Here is a 19216-nt window from a genome sequence, read left to right as displayed (position 1 = left end):
AATTTACATGGAAGAAGCATCTCCATTCCTGCCATTGGAGCAAACAACTTTGAGCTGAAACCTCAATTAGTTTCTCTAATGCAGCAGAACTGCAAGTTTCATGGACTTCCATCTGAAGATCCTTTTCAGTTCTTGACTGAATTTTTGCAGATATGTGATACTGTTAAGACTAATGGAGTAGATCCTGAAGTCTACAGGCTTATGCTTTTCCCTTTTGCTGTAAGAGACAGAGCTAGATTATGGTTGGATTCTCAACCCAAAGACAGCCTGAACTCTTGGGATAAGCTGGTCACGGCTTTCTTAGCCAAGTACTTTCCTCCTCAAAAGCTGAGCAAGCTTAGAGCTGATGTTCAAACCTTCAGACAGAAAGAAGGTGAATCTCTCTATGAAGCTTGGGAAAGATACAAACAGTTGACCAAAAAGTGTCCTTCTGACATGCTTTCAGAATGGACCATCCTGGATATATTCTATGATGGTTTATCTGAGCTATCAAAGATGTCACTGGACACCTCTGCAGGTGGATCCATTCACTTAAAGAAAACGCCTGCAGAAGCTCAAGAACTCATTGACATGGTTGCTAATAACCAGTTCATGTACACTTCTGAAAGGAATCCTGTGAATAATGGGACGCCTATGAAGAAGGGAGTTCTTGAAGTTGATACTCTGAATGCCATATTGGCTCAGAACAAAATATTGACTCAGCAAGTCAATATGATTTCTCAGAGTCTGCATGGAATGCAAGCTGCATCCAATAGTACTCAAGAGGCATCTTCTGAAGAAGAAGCCTATGATCCTGAGAACCCTGCAATAGCAGAGGTAAATTACTTAGGTGAACCTTATGGAAACACCTATAACTCAACATGGAGAAATCATCCAAATTTCTCATGGAAGGATCAAAAGCCTCAACAAGGCTTTAATAATGGTGGAAGAAACAGGTTTAGCAATAGCAAGCCTTTTCCATCATCAACTCAGCAACAGACAGAGAACTCTGAACAAAATGCTTTTAATTTAGCAAATCTAGTCTCTGATCTATCTAAGGCCACTGTAAGTTTCATGAATGAAACAAGGTCTTCCATTAGAAATCTGGAAGCACAAGTGGGCCAGCTGAGTAAAAGGATCACTGAAATCCCTCCTAGTACTCTCCCAAGCAATACAGAAGAGAATCCAAAAGGAGAGTGCAAGGCCATTGACATAAGCGCCATGGCCGAACCTATGAGGAGAGGAGAGGACGTGAATCCCAAGGAGGAAGACCTCCTGGGACGTCCAGTGATCAATAAGGAGCTTCCCTCTGGGGAACCAAAGGACTCTGAGGCTCATCTAGAGACCATAGAGATTCCATTGGACCTCCTTATGCCCTTCATGAGCTCTGATAAGTATTCCTCTTCTGAAGAGAATGAGGATGTCACTGAAGAGCAAAATGCCAAGTTTCTTGGTGCAATCATGAAGCTGAATGCCAAATTATTTGGCATTGATGCTTGGGAAGTTGAACCTCCCTTGTTCATCAATGAACTAAGTGATCTGGATCAACTGACATTACCTCAGAAGAGACAGGATCCTGGAAAGTTCATACTACCTTGTACCATAGGCACCATGATCTTCAAAGCTCTGTGTGACCTTGGTTCAGGTATAAACCTCATGCCCCTCTCTGTAATAGAGAAACTGGGAATCTATGGGGTGCAAGCTGCTAAAATCTCACTAGAGATGGCAGACAGCTCAAAAAGACAGGCTTATGGACACATAGAAGATGTATTGGTAAAAGTTGAGGGCCTTTACATCCTTGCTGATTTCATAGTCCTGGATACTGGAAAGAAAGAGGATGAATCCATCATCCTAGGAAGACCTTTCCTGGCCACAGCAAGAGCTGTGATTGATGTTGACAGAGGTGAAATAGTCCTTCAATGGAATGAGGACTCCCTTGTGTTTAAAACTCAAGGATCTCCCTCTGCAACCATGGAGAGGAAGCAGAAAAAGCTTCTCTCCAAGCAGAGTCAACCAAAGCCCCCACAGTCAAACTCTAAGTTTGGTGTTGGGAGGCCACAACCAAACTCTAAGTTTGGTGTTGAACTCCGATATCCAAACTCTAAGTTTGGTGTTGGAGAGTCTCAACAAAGCTCTGCACATCTGTGAGGCTCCATGAGAGCTCACTGTCAAGCTATTGACATTAAAGAAGCGCTTGTTGGGAGGTAACCCAATGTTTATCTAATTCTTATTTTTATTGTTTTTCATGTTTTCTTAGGTTCATGATCATGTGGAGTCACAAAATAAACAAAAAAATCAAAAACGGAATCAAAAACAGCAGAAGAAAAATCACACCCTGGAGGAGCATCTGTCTGGCGTTCAAACGCCAGAACAGAGCATAGTTCTGGCGCTGAACGCCCAGAATGGGAGCATCCTGGCGCTGAACGCCCAGAACAAGCATGGTTCTGGCGTTCAACGCCAGAAATGGCAGCAAAGGGGCGTTGAACGCCCAAAAAGGGCACCAACCTGGCGCTGAACGCCCAGAGTTGTGTGCAAGGGCATTTTACATGCCTAAATTGGTGCAGGGATGTAAATGCCTTGACACCTCAAGATCTGTGGACCCCACAGGATCCCCACCTACCTCATCATCTCTCTTTCCATTCATGATCATCCCTTCTTTTTTTCCATTTACCACTCACATCCATACACCCACTACCTTCAAAAATTCAACATCTCTCTCCCACCCAATCCCACCCATATGGCTGAATACACACTCCCATCCATCTCCTCCATATCTTCTTCTTATTCTTCTATTCTTTCTTCTTTTGCTCGAGGGTGAGCAACATTCTAAGTTTGGTGTGGTAAAAGCATAGCTTTTTTGTTTTTTTCCATAACCATTGATGGCACCTAAGGCCAGAGAAACCTCTAGAAAGAGGAAAGGGAAGACAAAAGCTTCCATCAAGGGTCTATAGCTCAGTGGTAGAACATTTGACTGCAAATCAAGAGATCCCTGAGATACCTCAGGGGATTCATTTTCTTCCACACAATTATTGGAAGCAACTAAGGGTGGAACATCAGGAGCACTCCATCATCCTTCATGAAATCAGAGGAGATCTAAAAGCAATGAAGGAGGAGCAGCAAAGACAAGGAAGAGACATAGAAGAGCTCAAGGACATCACTAAGGTGGACTCATTCCTTGTTCTTACTTTCTCTGTTTTTCATTTTCTATGTTATGTGCTTATCTATGTTTGTGTCTTCATTACATGATCATTAGTAGTTAGTAAATCTGTCTTAAAGTTATGAATGTCCTATGAATCCATCACCTCTCTTAAAATAAAAACTGTTTTAATTCAAAAGAACAAGAACTACATGAGTTTTGAATTTATCCTTGAACTTAGTTTAATTATATTGATGTGGTGATAATGCTTCTTGTTTTCTGAATGTATGCTTGAACAGTGCATATGTCTTTTGAAGTTGTTGTTTAAGAATGTTAAATATGTTGGCTCTTGAAAGAATGATGACTAGGAGACATGTTATTTGATAATCTGAAAAATCATAAAAATGATTCTTGAAGCAAGAAAAAGCAGCAAAGAACAAAGCTTGCAGAAAAAAAAAATAGAAAAAAAAATAGGCGAAAAAAAAAATAGAAAGAAAAAGAAAAAGCAAGCAGAAAAAGCCAAAAGCTCTTAAAACCAATAGGCAAGAGCAAAAAGCCAATAACCCTTAAAACCAAAAGGCAAGGGCAATAAAAAGGATCCCAAGGCTTTGAGCATCAGTGGATAGGAGGGCCTAAAGGAATAAAATCCTGGTCTAAGCGGCTAAACCAAGCTGTCCCTAACCATGTGCTTGTGGCGTGTAGGTGTCAATTGAAAACTTGAGACTGAGCGGTTAAAGTCAAGGTCCAAAGCAAAAGAAGAGTGTGCTTAAGAACCCTGGACACCTCTAATTGGGGACTTTAGCAAAGCTAAGTCACAATCTGAAAAGGTTCACCCAATTATGTGTTTGTGGCATTTATGTATCCAGTGGTAATACTGGAAAACAAAGTGCTTAGGGCCACGGCCAAGACTCATAAAGAAGCTGTGTTCAAGAATCATCATGCTGAACTAAGAGAGTCGATAACACTATTCGAAATCTGAAGTTCCTATAGATGCCAATCATTCTGAACCTCAATGGATAAAGTGAGATGCCAAAACTATTCAAGAGGCAAAAAGCTATAAGTCCCGCTCATATGATTGAAGCTCTGTTTCATTGATAGTTTGGAATTTATAGTATATTCTCTTCTTTTTATCATATTTTGATTTTCAGTTGCTTGGGGACAAGCAACAATTTAAGTTTGGTGTTGTGATGAGCGGATAATTTATACGCTTTTTGACATTGTTTTTAGTATGTTTTTAGTAGGATCTAGTTACTTTTAGGGATGTTTTTAATAGATTTTGTGTTAAATTCACATTTCTGGAATTTACTATGAGTTTGTGTGTTTTTCTGTGATTTCAGGTATTTTATGGCTGAAATTGAGGGACTTGAGCAGAAATTAGATTCAGAGGTTGAAAAAGGACTGCTGATGCTGTTGGATTCTGACCTCCCTGCACTCAATGTGGATTTTCTGGAGCTACAGAACTTGAAATGGCGCGCTTCCAATTGCGTTGGAAAGCAGACATCCAGGGCTTTCCAGCAATATATAATAGTCCATACTTTGGCCAAGAATTGACGACGTAAACTGGCGTTCAACGCCAGCTTTCTACCCAAATCTGGCGTCCAGCGCCAGAAAAGGATCCAAAACCAGAGTTGAACGCCCAAACTGGCACAGAAACTGGCGTTCAACTCCACAAATGGCCTCTGCACGTGCAACACTCAGGCTCAGCCCAAACACACACCAAGTGGGCCCAGGAAGTGGATTTATGCATCAATTACTTACTCATGTAAACCCTAGTGACTAGTTTATTATAAATAGGACCTCTTACTATTGTATTAGGTATCTTTGGTCTCAGTTTTATTCCATTATTCATCTTAGGAGACTATTGATCACGTTTTAGGGGGCTGGCCATCTCGGCCATGCCTGGACCTTCACTTATGTATTTTCATACGGTAGAGTTTCTACACTCCATAGATTAAGGTGTGGAGCTCTGCTGTTCCTCAAAGATTAATGCAAAGTACTACTGTTTTCTATTCAATTCTTCTTATTTCGCTTCTAAGATATCCATTCGCACCCAAGAACGTAATGAAGGTGATGATTATGTGTGACGCTAATCATCCTTCTCCCTTATGAACGCGTGTCTGACAAACACTTCTGTTCTACATGAATTAAGCTAGAATGAGTATCTCTTATATCTCCTAACCAGAATCTTCGTGTCGTAAGCTAGAATGATGGCGGCATTCAAGAGAATCCGGAAGGTCTAAACCTTGTCTGTGGTATTCTGAGTAGGATTCAATGATTGAATGACTGTGACGAGCTTCAAACTCGTGAGTGCTGGGCGTTAGTGACAGACGCAAAAGGAGGGTGAATCCTATTCCAGCATGATCGGGAACCGACAGATGAATAGCCGTGCCGTGACAGGGTGCGTGAGCATAAGATTCACTGAGAGGAGGGGATGTAGCCACTGACAACGGTGATGCCCTTGCATACAGCCAGCCATGGAAAGGAGTAAGACTGATTGGATGAAGATAGCAGGAAAGCAGAGGTTCAGAGGAACGAAAAGCATCTCCATTCGCTTATCTGAAATCCCTGCCAATGAATCTACATAAGTATCTCTATCCCTTTTATTGTTTATTTTAATCTAATAAAGTATCATGTTTAAATCCGCCTGACTGAGATTTGCAAGGTGACCATAGCTTGCTTGAAGCCAACAATCTCTGTGGGATCGACACTTACTCACGTAAGGTTTATTACTTGGACGACCCAGTACACTTGCTGGTTAGTTGAACGGAGTTGTGTCCACACATAGTAAAGAGCCATAATAATGATTCCATACAATAACAAAGAGTACTACATTAATGTGATCACAATTTCGTCCACCAGGAGGATAGAAGAGTTTTGGGCTCTTACATCAATCCAAACCCAGGCAATTGTGGAAGTAACATCCAAAATCCAACAATCCATGCCAACAACTTTGAACTTAAACCACAGCTCATCACCCTTGTTCAGAACAACTGTTCGTTTGGAGGAGGTGTTCAAGAAGACCCCAATCAACATTTGACCACCTTCCTGAGAATATGTGACACAGTGAAATCTAATGGTGTTCATCTTGACGCCTATAGACTGCTCTTATTTCCCTTCTCACTCAGGGACAAGGCAGCCAAGTGGCTGGAATCCTTCCCAAGGGAGAGCTTGACAACTTGGGAGGATGTGGTGAACAAATTCTTAGCAAGATTCTACCCTCCTCAACGAATCAATAGGCTGAGAGCTGAGGTTCAAACTTCCAGGCAACAAGATGGTGAGACTCTGTATGAAGCATGGGAGAGGTTCAAGGACTTAACAAGGAGGTGTCCATCTGACATGTTCAACGAATGGGTCCAGCTGCACATTTTCTATGAAGGGCTCTCTTATGAGTCAAAGAAGGCCGTAGACCATTCATCTGGAGGATCCTTGAACAAGAAGAAGACCATTGAGGAAGCCATAGATGTTATTGAAACAGTAGCAGAAAATGACTACTTCTATGCTTCCGAAAGAGGAAACACAAGAGGAGTGATGGAGCTAAACAATGTAGATACTCTGTTGGCCCAAAACAAGCTCATTACCCAGCAGCTGGCTGACCTCACCAAGAAGATGGAGAGGAACCAAGTAGCAGCAATCTCATCTTCATCAACAATCCAAGAAGGAGTGAATGAAGAAGCAGAGGGGAGTCAGGAGTAAGCCAACTACATTGGGAATTCACCAAGGAAAAACTATGATCCATACTCCAAGACTTACAACCCTGGATGGAGAAACCACCCAAACTTTGGGTGGGGAAGTGAGCAAGATCAAAAGCAAGTCACACAGAGGACGTCTCAACACCCCCACAACAACACTTCTTCATAAGATTATCAAAATCAAAATAGCACATCTTCTCCGAATCACCCATCAATTGATGACAAGCTCTCTAAGATCGAAACCTTCATTGAAGGAATATGCAGAGACATTCAAGACAGTAAAGCATTCAGGGAGGAAGTGCAGTCAAACATGCAGAATCAAAATGCTGCCATCACAAAACTGGAGACACAAATCAGCTATCTGTTTGAGCAGCTTCCTAACCACAATTTTTGCTATGATGCCCATTCAAGCAAAAGGGAGGAGTGTCAAGCTATCACACTTAGGAGTGGGAAGGAACTGAAGGAACATCCCCAAAAACCACAAGAAGAAGGCTCAAATGAAAAGGAAGAAGAGCAAGATGGAATGCAACCCCCCACGCCAAGTCTGCAGAAAAAAAAAAAGATACCCCAACTGAACGTCTCAAGAGCTCCATACCCCCCTATTGAAGAAAAAGGAAGATGACAACCAGTTCTTGAGATTTTTGGAAATCTTCAAGAAGCTACAAATCAACATACCATTTGCTGAAGCCATAGAATAAATGCCACTTTATGCCAAGTTTTTAAAGGAGCTAATGACTAAGAAGAGAAGCTGGAAGAACAATGAGACTGTGATACTAACTGAAGAGTGCAGTGCTATCATTCAGCATAAACTACCTCAGAAACTGAAGGATCCTGGGAGTTTTCAGATCCCTTGCATTATAGGAGAAATCACAGTAGAAAAGGCTCTTTGTGACTTAGGGGCCAGCATCAATTTGATGTCAGTAGCTATGATGAGAAAGATGAAAATTGAGGAGGCTAAACCAACAAAAATGGCTCTACAACTGGCAGACCGGTCGTTCAAATTCCCTCGCGGGATAATAGAGGATTTGCTAGTAAAAGTAGGAGATTTCATATTCCCAGCAGATTTTGTGGTGCTGGACATGCAGGAAGACGCCAAGACCTCCATCATCTTGGGAAGGCCATTCTTGGCCACTGCTGGAGCTGTCATTGATGTTCAGAAGGGTGACCTCACCCTGAGATTACACAATGAAAAAGATGACATTCAATGTGTTCAAGGCCATGAGTTATCCACCGGAACAATTGGGAGAATGCATGAGGTTAAATGCACTTGAGGATGAAGTGCAGGAGAATTTTGAAGAAGATGAACCTGAAGAGAACGAGAGATTGGTGGAGGAAGAATCTGAATCAAGTGAAGAGGTAGCTACAGCAGAAATACATATATCAGATGCACCAAAGGAAGGGAACGAAAAATCAGAAGCACCCAAACCTGAACTCAAAACATTGCCACCCACTCTCAAATATGCATATCTAGGAGAAAATGAAAACTACCCAGTGATCATAAATTCATCCCTCAGTCAAGATCAAGAGGACGAGCTACTCAAGGTGCTGCGGGAGCATAAGGATGCCATTGGATGGACCCTTGCTGACTTAAAGGGAATCAATTCAGCCATATGCATGCATAAAATACTGTTGGAAAACGATGCCAAGCCATCCATTCAATCCCAAAGAAGGCTGAACCCAATCATGAAGGAAGTGGTACAGAAAGAGGTTATGAAGCTTTGGCAAGGAGGGGTCATATACCCAATTTCGGACAGCCCTTGGGTTAGCCCCATACATGTTGTGCCAAAGAAGGGAGGGATCACTATGGTTACCAATGAGAAGAACGAGCTCATACCTACAAGGACCGTCACAGGATGGCGGATGTGCATAGACTACAGGAAACTCAATGAGGCTACACGAAAGGACCATTTTCCCCTTCCATTCATGGATCAGATGTTGGAAAGACTTGCAGGGCACGCATATTATTGTTTTCTCGACGGTTATTCAGGATATAACCAAATAGTGGTTGATCCAAGAGACCAAGAGAAAACCTCATTTACCTGTCCATATGGAGTGTTTGCCTATAGGCGCATGCCATTTGGATTATGTAATGCCCCTGCAACTTTCCAACGCTGCATGCTTTCTATCTTTTCAGATATGATAGAAAAATTCATTGAAGTTTTTATGGATGATTTCTCGGTATTCGGAGATTCTTTTCCTAGTTGCCTACATCACCTCGCCTTGGTATTGAAAAGATGCCAAGAGACCAATTTGGTCTTGAACTGGGAAAAATGCCACTTCATGGTGACAGGAGGAATAGTCCTTGGTCACAAGGTCTCTCACCAAGGTATTGAGGTTGATAGAGCTAAAGTAGAACTTATTGAAAAACTACCCCCACCCAGTGATGTCAAGGCAATTAGAAGTTTTTTAGGGCATGCTGGTTTTTACAGAAGGTTCATTAAAGATTTTTCAAAGATAGCCAAGCCCTTAAGCAATCTCCTTGTATCTGATACACCATTCATCTTTGATGAAACATGCATGCTAGCATTTGCACATTTGAAAATGAGGTTATCTTCTGCTCCTATCATTTCCCCACCTGATTGGAACCTACCATTTGAATTGATGTGCGATGCATCTGATTTTGCAGTTGGGGCAGTGTTAGGACAAAGGAAAGATAACCTAGTTCGTGTGATATACTATGCTAGCAAAGTCCTTAATAAAACTCAAAGAAATTATACCACTACTGAAAAGGAGTTGCTAGCAATAGTTTTTACATTTGACAAATTTAGATCATACCTCATTGGTGCTAAAGTGATTGTTTTTACAGATCACACAGCACTTAAATATTTGTTTGCCAAGTAAGAATCAAAGCCAAGACTAATAAGGTGGATCTTACTGTTGCAGGAATTTGATATTGAAATCAGAGATAAGAAATGAGTGGAGAACAAGGTGGCAGATCACCTATCCAGAATCCCTCCCGATCAAGGTGGAGAAAATGATACAAATGTGAACAAGCTCTTCCCTGATGAGCAGTTGATGACAGTTCACAAAGCACCATGGTTCGCAGATATTGCAAATTTCAAGGCAACTGGGGCATTACCCCCAGGGATCAATAAACATCAAAAGAGGAAGCTCATGAATGATGCAAAATACTTTGTCTGGGACGAGCCATATCTCTTCAAGAAATGTTCAGATGGAATTCTTAGAAGATGTGTTTCGGAAGAGGAAGGGAGAGAAGTCCTGTGGAACTACCACGGTTCATGCTATGGCGGGCACTTTGGAGGGGACAGAACTACTGTAAAGGTGTTACAAAGCAGATTCTTTTGGCCCACCCTTTTCAAGGATGCCAAGGAACTAGTAAAAAGCTGCAATGAATGCCAAAGATCTGGAAACCTGCCCAAAAGAAATGCCATGCCACAAAATTTCATCTTGGAACTGAAACTGTTTGATGTGTGGGGAGTTGATTTCATGGGACCATTCCCAACCTCATATGCAAACAAGTACATCCTGGTAGCAGTGGATTATGTTTCCAAGTGGGTAGAGGCTATTGCAACCCCAACTAATGATAACAAGGTAGTCATGAACTTCCTCAGGAAGAATATCTTTAGCCGGTTTGGAGTCCCAAGAGCCCTTATCAATGATGGAGGGAGCCACTTTTGTAACAAACCACTAGAAGCTCTCTTCTTACGATATGGGGTAAAACATAAAGTAGCCACACCTTACCATCCTCAAACAAGTGGGCAAACTGAGATATCCAACAGAGAGCTGAAGAGGATCCTGGAAAAGACTATGGACGCATCTAGAAAGGATTGGTTGAAGAAGTTGGATGATGCTCTTTGGGCATACAGAACAGCATTCAAAACTCCACTTGGAATGTCTCCATATCAACTAGTCTATGGGAAGGCTTGTCATTTACCACTAGAGCTGGAACACAAAGCTCTTTGGGCTATCAAGATACTAAATTTTGACAGCATTGCTGCTGGTGCAAAAAGGATCTTGCAGCTACAAGAGATGGAGGAATTCAGGTCACAAGCCTATGAAAACACTAAGATGTATAAAGAGAAGGCAAAGAGAAAACATGACATGCATCTGGCACCCAGGAGTTTCGAAAAAGGGCAGCGAGTACTCCTTTACAATTCTAAATTAAGGCTGTTCCCAGGAAAACTCAAGTCAAGGTGGTCCGGACCTTTCATGGTTACAAAAGTATCACCATATGGCCACATCGAAATCACGGATGAAGGTTCAGAGAGGACTTTTACAGTGAATGGACAAAGACTCAAGCATTATCTGGGCAACATGGGGAAAACCCCAGAGTAAAGTACCATCTCAAGTAATTAAGGACTCGTCGAGCTAGCGACGATAAAAGAGCGCTCTGTTGGGAGGCAACCCAACCTCAGGTAGTTTCACTTTCATCTTTATTTCATTAAAAATCACAAAGTTGTTTCCCCTGTATTGTAAGGAGCTAAGTCTGGTGTTCCACACCAGAACAATCCAAGAGTGATAGTGTAGTTCTAAGTTTGGTGTTCCACTAAAGGACATTGGTAAGAATTACACTCCACTCCAAAAGAACATCGCTAGCTCCATCCAATCAAGAGAAACCACTTAGATGTAGTTAGACCATAGGTGATCATTGCTTTGCTGATAACAAGATATGAGGGTCTCTGCATATATGCAATATTTTGTACTGGGCAAAGAACTAAGTTTGGTGTTCACACACCAAATTGAGTTCGAGAGGCACAAGCATACATGTAAGCTAACTATGTCTCAAGTGCTTTGGGAACAAGCAACTTCCAGTAACCTTGCAGGAATCTTATAAGGAAATGGTGCACCTTCACCCAAAGAAGCGAGGCAGCAAAAACTAGGATGATGACAAAGAGAGAGGGGGACCAGAGATCATCACCCGAAGGTTGTATTGTTACCTAATTCCATTGTACTCGGAATTGTTGAAAGTTGGAAGTCCGAATGCACTTTTGATTTGTAGTTACTCATAGTTGAACCCTTTTTAAATTCTGTCTTTTAAGTTCTGAATAGGTCTATGTGCATTAGTCTTTATGTTACTGCACCATCACTTAACTTACTTGTATGCTTGTCCCTTTAAATCAAATAAAAAGAGAATGATTGTTTTCAAAAGACCAGAGTAGAGTTCATATTGTGGAAGTGCATTCATGAATCTTTGGGGTAGTCATAAGTTAGCTAAGTTGGTTCAACCACAAGGCTGGGATGACAATTATCTGGCCTGAATACTGTGCTTTGGATACACTCATGAGACTAAGTTAATAACAAGATCCTAAGAAGAGAAAAGGGAAAGAACAATGGAAGTGAAAAACAAAAGAAAAAGAGTAAGCAATAAGGCTAGGCATCAATGGTTTTAATCTTGAGGCAAGTGTCTGTGGTGCTCCTGTGTGAGGGATCTACTTGGATGAATAAGCTCTTAGGGGTGCCTTATCACTTGGTAACTTGGGTTAACTAACTCGGGATTATCAACTGAAAGTCCACTATCAAGAGTAACCTTCACTACAGAACACTTAGTAACCCAAAGAGGTGCTGGACACCAAGGTCTCAAGAAAAGAAAATAAATAAACTAAATGCCTGTAGTGTGTATGTATGGGGGATAGGCTTGAGGGAGTAAGTCCTTAGGGGTGTCTCAACACCTAGCACCTTGAACCAACTGGTTCGGGAGTGTTGGGCTGAAAGCTTATCTTAAAGAGTTGCCCCCTTATAGAGCACTTAGCCTAAATAACACAAACAACCCTTGAAATAACAATAAAAGGATCAATGAATAAAAGTCTCATGGGATATAAACAAAGAGGGTGTTTTAGGACATGATAAAGGTCTGAAAGCCAGTAATGGAATGAACCTAAATTGCTATGCATGAAACCACCATAAAATCAGTAACATAACTTCCACAAGAATGACTCATTCCTCTGGATATTCCATTCATCATTCTCTTGTTCCAGTACTTGCTTAGGGACAAGCAAGCTTTAAGTTTGGTGTTGTGATGCCAGGGCATCTTGGCCAGTTTCACTGACCTTTTCTTTACTGTTTTTAGGTTAGTTTCATGCATTTCTTTAGGAAATGAGCTAGTTTTGGGTAGATATTCACTTATGCCTTGATTCAAGCATACATTGTGCATTTTACATAATTTCATGAGGATTTTGCATAAGTTTAGTAACAAATATTAAGTTGCATTACTCATGACTTGGACTAGAGCTTTGATGCACTTTATTGCTTGATTTCAGGACCAAAAGGAAGCAAGAAAAGGGGAGGTAACTTGCAAGGTTAATGAGAAAAGTGATTGCCAATAACACTCTCAAAAAAAAGCCATCAATGCCCACGTTAGAGAGTCACATTAACTAAGTTAATGTGAACTCTAACGTGGAGAAGAGAAGTTGAGCCAACGTTAGTGACACTTAACATTGTCACTAACGTTGGCAATTACTCATAAGTGGCCACGTTAGAAGCCACGTTAACCTAGTTAACGTGTCCTCTAACGTTAAGGGGGGAAGAGAAGCCAACGTTAGTGACACTCAACATTGTCACTAACGTTGGCCTATAGTGCAAAGTACCACGTTAACTCCCACGTTAACTTGGTTAACGTGGGAACTAACGTAAGGGATGAAGAGTTGTCGACAACGTTAGTGACACTCAACATTGTCACTAACGTTGAAGCAACCACACAACCCCCAAGAGTCACGTTAACTTCCACGTTAACTTGGTTAACGTGGAAGCTAACGATGAGGAATGAAGGATGAGCCAACGTTAGTGACACTCAACATTGTCACTAACGTTGGGATGGCTAAAGATGGCCACGTTAGAAGCCACGTTAACCTAGTTAACGTGGACTCTAACGTGAGACCTAGGGGCACATTGGAACGTTAGTGACAATGTTGAATGTCACTAACGTTCTCAAAGGATGGCAAGGGTCACGTTAGAAGCCACGTTAACCTAGTTAACGTGGGCTTTAACGTAAAGCAAGAAGGGGCACACTGGAACGTTAGTGACAATGTTGAGTGTCACTAACGTTCTCGAAGGTTAACAAGGCAACATTAAAAGCCACGTTAACCTAGTTAACGTGGGTTTTAACGTGAGGCAAAGGGGTGCATTGGAACGTTAGTGACAATGTTAAGTGTCACTAACGTTCTCGAACTTATATTTTCACTAAATATTAACACCCCTAACGTCCTAAACTAAAGTCTCCGCCCACTTCGCACTTTCTCTCTGCATGTAAAGCCAAGCCCAAATAAAGAAAGGAACTGCTTCAAACTCAAGATCCAAAGGCCCAAGACTTGAAGAATCACACTAGAAGCTGAGAAGAGTAGTATATATAGGAGTAGCTTTGAATTGAGAAGAAGTTCTGGAGTCTGGGAAAAAGAGAACTACTCTTTGTATTTTACTTTCTTTGCAATTTCTAGTTTTATGATGTATTCTCCATCTTTGTTTTCATTTTCAAGAGCTATGAACAACTAAACCCCTTTCATTGGGTTAGGGAGCTCTGTTGTAATTTGATGGATCAATACTAATTTTCATTATTCTTCTTCTATCTTTCCTCTTGATTTTACTTGAAAGCATTCGATCTTCATCCAATTGAGTAGTTATCTTGGAAGAGAAGCTATTCAAACTTGGATCTCTTTTGAACCTTGAAAGAGGAATGAAGAGATCAAGCTAGAAATGCTTTCTCATGCTGGACCAAATTGGGTTTGGATGGGTATGTGACTATAACCCTCTCAATACTTGATTTGGGAAATGCATGTGGTATAATCAGTGACTATACTTCATCTCTTCTCATGAGCAATTGACCAAGGAATTGGCTATTGATCAAGATTTGAGAGATTGAATTGCAAGAAATTGTAATTCAATCACTTAAGATTGCCAAGGAGATCAATGAGTGCATTGATTGAGGAAGAGATGAAAATGAACTTGATCCGGAGAATTGCAACATCTCCTAAGCCCAATGAACTCCCCATCTCTGATCTTACCCATTCTCTTTAATTTCTGCCATTTACTTTTATGAGCAAATCCCCCATTCCCATTTACAATTCTGCAATTTATTTGCAGTCATTTACTTCCAGTCCTTTAATTCTAGCATTTACTTTTCTGTTATTTACATTCCCGCCATTTTATTTTCTGCAACTCTCAACCCAAATTCTGGATTCGCTCAACTAGAATATTCTTCTAATTAAAGTTGCTTGATCAATCAATCCCTGTGGGATTCGACCTCACTCTATTGTGAGTTTTTACTTGACGACAAATTCGGTACACTTGCCGAAGGGAGATTTGTTGAGAGACAAGTTTTCCGTGCATCACTCCAGCCCTTGGAGGTCACTCACCTTGTAGGAACCTTTGCTTAGGAGCTCTACTATCTTGTAAGGTCCTTTCCAAAGCTAGCTTTTCTTCTCCTGACTTCTGTATTCCGATATTATTTTGGATCAGGACAAGGTCATTGGTGGTGAAGTTTCTCTTGATCACCTTTTAATTGTATCTTAGAGCCATCAATTCCTTCAAAGCTTCCTCTCTAATTCGAGCTCTTTCTCAGAATTCGTAGAAGAGGTCGAGCTCTTCCTTTTACACCTAGGTGTTAGCTCCTTCATTGTAAAATATGACTTTAAGTGATTCTTCAGCTACTTCTATGGGGATCATTGCTTCCATTCTGTAAGTATGTCGGAAGGGTGATTCTCCCGTTGTGGAGTGTGGAGTAGTCCGATATGACCATAAGACTTGAGGGAGCTTGTCGATCCAAGCCTCTTTTGCATCTTGTAGTCGAAGTTTTAACCCGACCAATATGAATTTATTGGTAGCTTTAGCCTATCTATTGGCCTGGGGGTGCTCTACTGATGTGAACTGATGTTTTACTTTTAGGTCGGCCACCAAGTTCCTAAAGGTTGAGTCAGTGAACTGAGTCCAATTGTCTGTGGTGATGGAGTGGGAAACTCCAATCCTTGTGACAATATTCTTATACAGGAATTTTCGACTTCTTTGAGCAATAATAGTTGCTAAGGGCTCCGCCTCAATCCATTTGGTGAAGTAGTCAATCCCTACTATTAGGTATTTGACTTGGCCTGGTGCTTGCGGAAATGGTCCAAGAAGATAAAGGCCCCATTTTGCGAATCGCCATGGTGAGGTAACACTGATAAGCTCTTTAGGAGGTGCCACATGGAAATTAGCGTGTTTCTGGCAAGGCGGACATACCTTAACAAACTTGGATGCCTCCTTCTATATGGTCGGCCAGAAATAGCTAGCTCGGATCACTTTTTTGGCCAATGACTGAGCTCTCAAGTGGTTTCCACATATGCCGCTATGTACGCCACCAAGACTTCCTTTGTATTGGAGGTCAGGACGCACTTTAAAAGGGGTGTTGAGATCCCTCTTTTGTATAAGATATTGTGGACCAGTGTGTAATTTTACGCTTCTTTTATGAGTCTTCTGACTTCCTTTTCATTTTTGGGGAGTACGTCGAATTTGAGGTAGTTGATTATGGGAGTCATTGATAAACCCATATTTCATGAGTTCTTTTGTGCTTAATTTGAGTGATTTATTCAATCCTCCACCTACTTATTCATATTAACTGCACGGTTTTACTTTCCCTTCCTTATTATGTCATATTGTGAAAAACATGTATTTCTAAGCTTTAAAAATTAATTATTTTAATTACCTTTATTTCCATTTGATGCCGTGATTAGTGTGTTGAGTAGTTTCAGATTTTCTAAGGCAGAATGACTTAAAGGATGAAAAAGGAAACATACAAAAATGGAAGGAGAAAGCAAAACGGAGCTTTGAAGGAAACTGGTATTCACGCGATCGCATGGACGACGCGATCGCGTGCCAGAAGCGAAGATGCAGCGACGCGGCCGTATGACTGACGCGACTGCGTGACATAAGCAGAACACATACGACGTGGACGCGTGACTGACGCGACCGCGTGGCAAGGAAAAGCTCCGAATGACGCGACCGCGTGACCCACGCGGACGCGTGACAGATGCCACGTATCAGAATTTACAGAATACGCCCCCAGCGATTTCTGAAGCCCTTTTTGGCCCAGATCCAAGTACAGACAGCATAGACCAGAGGTTATAAAGTGTGGGAATGCACCCATTTAAAAGGGAGCTCGCATATTTTATTTTTCAATGATTTAGATTTAGTTGAGAGGGAGATCTTCTCCTCTCTCTCTTAGGATTTAGGATTTCTTTTCGCTTTAAGAGTGACTCTCAATCCAGGTTTTATATTTCTTTGTTTTAAACTTCCCTTTCACCTTATTTATTTATTTCAGTATCTGAGTTGGCTATTTACCTTTATAATTGAATCTATGAATTCTTCCATGTTACAGACTGTTATTTGAATTAATGATAATTGAGGTATTTTCAGTTTATGATTGTTCTCTTTGATTTAAGTTACCATTGCTTCCCATCTAAGGACATTTTTATTATTCCAGCAATTTTACTTTTTCCCCTTTTGGTCCTGGTTAAGAATTCAGTAACTCAACAGTTATTAAGCTCAACATAATTGATAATCGTTATCTTGCTAATTGAGCTGAACTTAAGTAATCCCAACCTTTTCATAGGAAATAAATAGGATTCAAGGGTCAATTTAATTAGTCCCTTGACTTTTCTTTGCCCTAGTAAAGGTTGACCAAGTGGAGTTTAGATTCAACTTTCATTATAGTTGAGAGAGATAACTATGTTGGACCTCCAACTTCTCTTACCTTGCCAAAAGTATGCTTTACAGTATTTATTTATTTTAATTTCCATTTACTTTACTTGTCATTTAAATTACTTGCTTCTCATCTTCTAAACCCCGATTACAACCTTTATAGCCAATAATAAGAACATACCTCCTCGCAGTTCCTTGAGAAGACGACCCGAGGTTTGAATACTCGGTTAACAATTTTTAAAGGGGTTTGTTACTTGTGACACCCAAAATGTTTGTACGAAGGGATTTTTGTCGGTTTAGAGACTATATCTACAACGCGACTGTTTTTATGACATTCTTTACTGGCAAAAATCCTAACGTCAAAATGGCGCCGTTGCCGGGAAACTGCTAACGTGTGCCTTATTATTGGTTATTGTAAATATTTTTCTTTTGCTTGTTTATTTATTTTTGTTTTTTTTTTCTGTTTATCTTTATTTGCTACCATGAACTCTCACCCCTCTCGCTTTGAGTTTGGTTCTAATATTGTTAAAGGAAATAGAAGTTACAGCAGGAACGCGCATCAAGGTCAGATCAATCAAAGATGGATGGAACCAAGAGGATCTAATCAACCCTTTTGGCAGCAACACCCTCCGAGATATCCTGGACAAAGACCATTCTACAATGCATACCCAGCTGAAAGATATGGTGGACAACCTTGTAACTACCAACAAGCCCCACCCCGTGCATGTAAACCATCCTTTCAATATAACCTCGAACCACCACACTCACAAGCTTCTCTTCACCATTCGCCACCATATGATCCTTCCTTACCCCAGTGCCAATCCAATCGCTCCCAATCACCACCACTTTCCTTTGTGTCATGTCCAAGTCCAGCAACCCGAGAAGCAGAGGTTCGCCTAACGAAAACAGTAAATAAATTTCAAACAACCATTCAACAACTGGAGCAAGCAATAATTCAATGGGTTTCTAGGCGCTCAAATACACAAGGATCAGCCACAGCCCCATGTGAAAAGTCTAACGAAGAGCGTAGCATGAAGGAGATACCAGAAACTCCAGTGGATAAGACAGAGAATGAATTCATACTAGAACAAGTAGAAGAAGCTGTCATCGCTCAAGAAGAAGAGTTGGTTGAAGATCTAAGAGATGCTGAACCTCCATGGGAATCCAGAATTGAGGAACACGCCGTCAAGGAGACTACAGTTGATGCTAAGGAGGATATTTCTCCAAGGCAAGTCGTTTATGAAGAATCAGACGGAATAATCCAAGAAACAAATTCCCTCGATAGTGATAGTCACACGTCTAGCTCTCTTAGTGATGAACTTGCATCCGCAAGTGAATTCTCTGAGATCGAAGAATCTTCCCCAAGTGAATATGAAGATGATGCAGAGGTAGATTTCTCTCAACCTCCAATCTATGACTCAAGTGATAAGGAAGACACAAAAGACTCTGACCAGGACACAGATACAATTGAAGATCTTTGCAAAGAAGTGGAGGAATTCACAGAAGAGCACAACGAAATGGAACTTGCAGAACCACCAAAAACACCTATCCCAAGGCCATTACCACCTAATACAAGCTTCAAGTGGGTACAATCCTTAACTTATAACTTTACTTATTCACTTGAATATGGTTTGCTTGAAACAGATGGCCAGCTTAGAGCTCTCTGCGGCTTTAAGAGTAAGAGAGAAATGGCTCATACTCAGAGCTGGTGCACAAGGTTCAATAAGGTTCCACGCTTCACCTCGAAGTACACGGATTGGTATCATGCTCAATTGCATGGATCACGGAA

At 41.1% G+C, this 19216-nt stretch overlaps 2 non-coding genes across 2 annotated transcripts; both read right to left on the bottom strand.

Annotated features, from left to right (window-relative positions):
- Positions 1 to 333: 333 nt before the first annotated feature.
- Positions 334 to 441, bottom strand: LOC148571934 (small nucleolar RNA R71). The gene has a single exon (XR_015908809.1). It is a non-coding gene; the product is annotated as a small nucleolar RNA R71 (small nucleolar RNA).
- Positions 442 to 6349: 5908 nt separating this feature from the next.
- LOC148571933 (small nucleolar RNA R71) lies at positions 6350 to 6453 on the bottom strand. The gene has a single exon (XR_015907807.1). It is a non-coding gene; the product is annotated as a small nucleolar RNA R71 (small nucleolar RNA).
- Between the last annotated feature and the right edge of the window lie 12763 nt (positions 6454 to 19216).

Source organism: Arachis ipaensis, chromosome B3 (genome assembly GCF_059453495.1).
Source record: "Arachis ipaensis isolate K30076 ecotype BB chromosome B3, ASM5945349v1, whole genome shotgun sequence".
Classification (NCBI taxonomy): domain Eukaryota; kingdom Viridiplantae; phylum Streptophyta; class Magnoliopsida; order Fabales; family Fabaceae; genus Arachis; species Arachis ipaensis.
Note: the sequence above shows the minus strand (reverse complement) of the source record. Positions and strands in the feature narration are given on the sequence as shown.